At 45.8% G+C, this 6,454-nt stretch overlaps 1 pseudogene; it reads right to left on the bottom strand.

The window, feature by feature from the left end:
* Positions 1-319: 319 nt before the first annotated feature.
* Positions 320-5,028, bottom strand: LOC119309515 (annotated as a pseudogene).
* Between the last annotated feature and the right edge of the window lie 1,426 nt (positions 5,029-6,454).

The raw sequence follows: 6,454 nt of genomic DNA on the forward strand, positions 1-6,454 counted from the left end.
GCTTTCCAGTTGAACAAAATTAAGTGTCATTTCGTCAAACATTTTGAGGGCAGCGAGGCAGCATGCTGCCAACTGTCAACACCGTCAAGGAGGCCCAAGCTCTGATGCATCAGGAGGGCAAGCCTGCTGCTTCAGACGCACTAGGCCGCCAAGCGGCACACTGTCACTGCCCGTCGCCGCCGCTTGCGCTCCTTGCCGGTTGGCTAGGCGCTTACATTGGATAAGCTAGGCGAGTCAGACGTCTTGATTTTTGCACGACGATACAATTAAGATGAAACATGGTGTAGATTGCAGGATTCATCACACATCTATAACCTTCTCTTCAAACTCAGAATAAACAGCACGACGACGCACACCTACACTACAGGGTACTTGGTGAGAAACTGAGAAGATTCATGCTGCGTCTACAATGTGATTGAGCGCTCATAACTAGTGACACGCACATGCAAAAAGAATCGGTTCTGTACGCACATCATCGCTCCACTGATGCGCAAATACTCAACTAAATAAATTAGTACTACTGTACTTAATAACCTCTGAGCGCCATATAGAGCCCGATGAAATCTGTGGCCTTGAATCGCCCATACTATCTTGGTTCAGTTATCTCTGAATCCGATAGCACCCCTTCACACGGCTCCTGTGTATCGCACTGGCTCTGGGATGGCTCCGGCACACGTAAGGTTGCACTCTCGCAGCTGAGCATCAGAAGAACATCCCACATGCCGGGCCGGTCTCCCGCATTGGGCCTGGAGCACCATACCGCGATCTGAATGCATCTCATTATCTCGGCCATTTTTGATTCACCATGCAATGCTGGATCTATCATGTGGTACATCTCCATTGATCCTGCCACTGTCGGCAATCTGAGAAGCTGCATCATCGTAAATACAAAAGGCAATTATTTTTATATTACTTGAGTACTCCTATTTATCAAATTCCGATATATGAACAAAGAACACATGTACTTACATCACCTGCATCCTTGAAAAGTGCATCGGGCCTCTTTGCAGTAATTATCTCAAGAAGAGTGATACCGAAGCTATACACGCCGCTCTTCACTGAGTAGATACGGTCAATAACATATCCAGGATCCATATAACCCCTAGAACCAAACAAATACGAAAATACATGAGGTGATGGAGCAAAGGCTTACTGTGAATTAGATAAGTTCATACCTTGTACCGAGTAAACTACCCTTGTGTCTTTCACGCCCATCCGGACTACACACTTTTGCAAAAGCAAAATCAGTAATCTTAGGAGTCATATAAGAATCTAAGAGAATCCTTTGTGGATTTAAATCCCCATGCATAATTTGTATCCCACAGCAATCATGTAGATAGGCCACCGCGCGGGCTATCCCTAAAATTATTTTGAAGCGCTCAGACCAGTTGAGCAACACCCTTGTTCCTGTGCCAGTGAGATACTTATGGTCACAATCGTGAGAGAACAAACAAGGTGAGAAAGGTCCACAATGAACTATAAGAACAGCTTAGAAGAGGCATACCAGTTACCGCGTCAGACAAACTCCCATTTGGTAGAGATTCATAGACTAAAAGTGCTTCTCCTCTTTCACTGCAACATCCAATGAGCTTAGCAACGTTTTTGCGTAGAAGCTTTGCATGAAAGCTGACTTAATTTTCAAATGTGAGTGAAGAATGGGAGTTATTTTGATGAAATCTTCTGATCATGACTTCAAGTCCACTGTCCAATCGTCCCTGCAAGCATCAACACTAGGTTTATCTACGACAATTTGTCGGTATGTGATTTAGTACTGCTGCAAAGATTTCCAAAAAAAAAGGGTGCATCTAGGTTGGATGTATGCCAAATAACCATTCGATTCTAGACATTTACATTTCGGCTCAATACAGCATTCAATTTTACATCCATGTTATGTAGAAATTCTTTAAGATTGTGCTCCTTTTGCAGATAACAAAACAAAAGGTGACATACATATGTACATATCTTAATCCATGTTAAAACTAATTACAAGTAAGAATTTCTCTGGTAGAAATATGTCTAAATTGGCATGTTAGAACCTTCATCCGGGGAATGGATATCTATCTTTAACAAGCAGCATGTAATCTTTCGCCTCTCAAAACTCAATATCAGAGCTATGCTGTTTAGGAAAAATTCAGAAAGAATAAAGTTTAATGTGTCGTATGCAAAGGTAAAGGTGTTCTGGATGCACCTTTTTTTGCATGCCATTATTAGACAGGGCTGATGAAACTTGATTTACATATGCAAGACATGTCTTGTCAGATCTTTTATAAACTTGAGGCAGCTAAAGCAGAAGCAGAGGGACAGGGAATTTTTAATTAATGAACTGATCACTTCATGATGTTTGAATATATGAAAGTAAAGGAGCAAATGCGTGTCTGCTGATGTAATGCCCAAACAATTTTTTGCACTGGTAATTCGGTTATCTTAAAAGGGTAACAGCATCAGTAAAAAACACTCAAACTACCAGCGAATAAACCAGGGAAGTTTTGTTGTGAAAATTTAGTTATGATGCTTGTGTGTTATGCATTTAAAAGTGCAACAAGATTTGGACCATTAAGAATATACTTGCGAAGAATAATACAAAAGATAAAAAGGATTTTTTTTTCCTCCTAGATCCAAAAAGGATTTTTTTTCAAAAGCACATTCATACTATGTACCTTATACACATCAGCGTATCCACAACTTCTAATTTTGCATTGGAATGCAAAATTATTTGTAGCAACCAACAATTGGGAGAAATGGAAACCTGAAAACCCTGCAGGGAATGCACCATGAGCTTTGCTTGTTTGTGATGCAGACTGTAGTTTCCTTTCAAAGTTGATGGGTTTTCCGAATGTTATAACTAATATGTCTAAATATTCATTTATTTATTCTATTATCTTCAGTATCCATTGATGTTCAGTTGGTGCTTGTAGCTAGTACCTGGTCCGTTGAGTTCATGAATACAAGGAGCTGTTTCTACCGTTTTCCAGGGCAAACAGTGACCCCACCGGAACCTCTGCTTCCTAGCAAAAGGTTCAGCAATTTCCTGGTAACCTGAATTAAAACTCAATTAAATATGTTATACACATGACTCATGAGCAATATCAGAAAAAGTAATCGGAATATACTTTGATTAAACCATGTCCAGGAAGAATCATACGGGACATGAAGTTGTACTTTGGAAAGTTAAGTAAACATTTGGCAAGGTTGAACTTATGCAAGTTACATGGCCCTATGGCAAGGAAATCAGCTCCCACTTATGGGTTAAGATCCCATCTCTCGGTTACGTAGTTTATCATTTAAATTAGGAAGAGCTATCAACTTGGGACTCAAGTCAATCAGAAGATCTAGGATTTATTACTTATATCGGATTGTTAAAGAGCAGCCCCTATGAGTAATAAATCCAGCAAGAATTAGGAGAGCAACTCTTCTATCTTGCCTTTGGGGTGATAGCCCTTCCCCTACCTCTCCCTAAAACCTAGTAGCACACAATACAATGCAATATATCAAATTCAAGATCCCAACTCCATAAACAGTTAACTGAAAGAATTACTTGTTAGCTGGTGTTCCTCAACTGCAATAGACTCAGCGCTCCTGCATGCCTGCGATTTTTCTAATTCAACAGGCCACAAACTACATTCAGTCCTGAAAATTCATGGTTAAGACATAAAAGTAACTATTTTATGTATATAACAAAATGTTTCGGAAATAATGTTGTGGCCACTTCTTGCAGTAACCAAGCAACAGATTAAGTATCTCTATTTCCTTGTGCTTGCTAACAACTCACCGAGCTTCAGAGTTTGAGTGTCTGGTAGATGATGTCAGCACTCCTCCTGCATCCTGGAACAACAAAACAAATTTCAAGCATACGAGACTAGTATTACGTGAAGACCCTTGGCTACAATCGAAAAGCCATGATGATGTTTACCAGTGAAGTACAAACTGACTATACCTGAGATGAGCACGTCGACAGCGTGCCGTTGCTTATTCTTTCGAGACGACAAGTTATGTCAGCATGGAAGATCATGGGGTAGAAGCGGAGGTGCTTGGCAATCTTCTTCTTCACGCGTCGGAACTGGTCAGTGTGTTTCCATCCCATGAATATGCGATATGTGGTGCTGCAGTCCTGGCAGGAGCTGACGAGGCTGTACGCCTCCCGAAGCGTCCCCTCCAGTCCATTGAGTGCATTTACAATCTCTTCTCGCTGCATAATTTCTGGGTTTTGCAGCATCCATAGCAGGCCATTTATCAACTGCACATCCTGCACGAGCTCCTGGCAGGTCTCCTTGTTGCGCTGAACTGTCTGTGCTGCCTGTACAATCGTCGAGATGAGCCCCAACGCATCCACTCCCACCAGCTGCGTGATAGTCGCTGCCTGCTCTATGCCGTTCCACTGCGCCATATCTGCACCACCTCTCTCCTTCTCTGAGTGAAAACGGTAGAAAAGGAAACCACTGTATTACGAAAGTAAATTCCAAGAAAGATCACTGAAAGACAAAAAAAGTTGATCAAAACTGTCGAACCATTCGAGGTTGGAAGGTAAGTAATTTTTTTCCCGTTTTGTCTAAGTATAAGGATAATAATGCAAACTCACTTCTGAACAGGATCTATTTGCCTATTGCCAGAAAAAAATACTTTGAATGTGTTGCCAGTAGCCAGATGCTTTTAGTTGACTGATTAACCTTATTCATTTGGCGGTCGGGACCAGATTCAACACGGACGAAATACCAACCAATATTCAGAACAAAAACTTTATTTGGTTATGAGTAAGAAGTAAGAACACATGGAGGTTCAAAACACAGTTCAAAGGAAGGAGATAGGAAGTACTCCCTCCGTCCCAAAAGTTGAGTCACTTATTTTGGGACGGAGGGAGTAGGAGCATACCTTGGGATTGAACCAGAGTAGATTGCCTGTCAGCTGTTTAACTGCGAGCAGCACACGAGAAACTGTCTGCCTCGATCTTGTCCTGAAGTAGCGGTAGAGGTGGGTTGTTGGGGAGCGCAGATGGCCACGCAGTACATTGTTCTGTTGGACATGGGAGGCCATGGTGTTGTCCATTCTGCTTGATCTTGACTGCAATGAACGCGTGTACTGCTAGACTAGTTGCATGAGAGGCTGACTGCAGAAGCGCAGACGCAGAGAAAACGCGCAAGCGGCAGAGGCAGTATCCGTATCGCGAAACTTCGTCGAAGGTGAGTGAAGACAATGCTTAGATAGAGACGAGACGACGAATGCTTGACCTTGACCTTGACGAGACGACGAGTGCTCGCCGTAGTCGCGTGGTGCTTGCACGCTCAGGGCTCACGGTCTCAAGGAAATGGGGAGGACGCGGTTAGATAGAGACCAGGGAGGTGTAATCTCTGCGCCTGCCGCTCATGGCGCTCCAAGCACAATGGCCGGGCCAGGCGTCAAGCAGCACGGCATTTCCGCGAGCACCTGGAGCGCAGCGGAGGAGCAGGAGAAGGAGGGGCGCAAGCACAACTCGCTCCGCCGGAGCTCTGCCTGCTCGGCGCGCGGACCTTCCACCGGGCGTGCACCAGCCGCCTCCCCTCCACGCATCATCATCCAGCGCGCGTTTCGATCGGTGGAGCTCGGCCGAGCGCACGAGCGTGTTTTTTTTTTTTAGAAAAGAGGAGCCTGCTTGCTCGGGCGCATCGCTCGTGGCGAGTCGCACGCCCCGGACAGAAATCACATATTTGACCTCAGGGCGAAATCAAATCATGATCTAATCTGGTCTTAAAAAAATTCACATAACAGACCGTTTTGGGTGGTGCCCTATAGCCGGGCGCTGCACTGCACTATGCAGCATACCTGGCCAAACGGGCCGGCCCGGCACGGCCCGGCCCGGCCCATCATAATCGTGCCTGGCCCGGCACGGCCCGCCAGGGCACGATTACTATACGGGCCGTGCCGTGCTGGCCCGCGTGCTGCGGCCCCAGGCCCAGGCATGGCCCAGTTAGTAAACCGGCCGGCACGTTGGCCCGTCTAGCACGGTGTGCTGCATATTTTTAGCCTGTTATTTGACGTAGTGAACGCTTTTTAGCCTATTTGTACATATTGGGCCATATATAAATGTATAAAAAAAATAAAAAAAGTAATCGGGCCGTGCCGTGCCGGCCTGCGTGCCCAGCCTCCAGGCCCAGGCACGGCCCAAGGCATGCCGCGTGCCTGACCCGGCCTGTTTATCCCGTGTCGTGCCTGGCCCAAGGCGGGCCGTGCCGGCGTGCTCACGGGCCGACCCGAAAAACCCGGCCCATTTGGCCAGCTATACTATGCAGTGCCTTTGCCTAAGGCGTTGCAGGCCCGGCCAGCGTGGCAGCCCGGGGCCAGGTGCGGCTCCACAACCAGCTGTGCAGCGCCTAAGAGCTAGGCGCCACATTTGTAATGTGCAGTGCCTAGCTCTTAGGCGTTGCACAGTTTGTTTGTCACTTAGGCTGGCCCCACCCTCTCTCCCCTCCCACCCCCACCCCAC

Source organism: Triticum dicoccoides, chromosome 5B, assembly GCF_002162155.2.
Source record: "Triticum dicoccoides isolate Atlit2015 ecotype Zavitan chromosome 5B, WEW_v2.0, whole genome shotgun sequence".
Lineage (NCBI taxonomy): Eukaryota > Viridiplantae > Streptophyta > Magnoliopsida > Poales > Poaceae > Triticum > Triticum dicoccoides.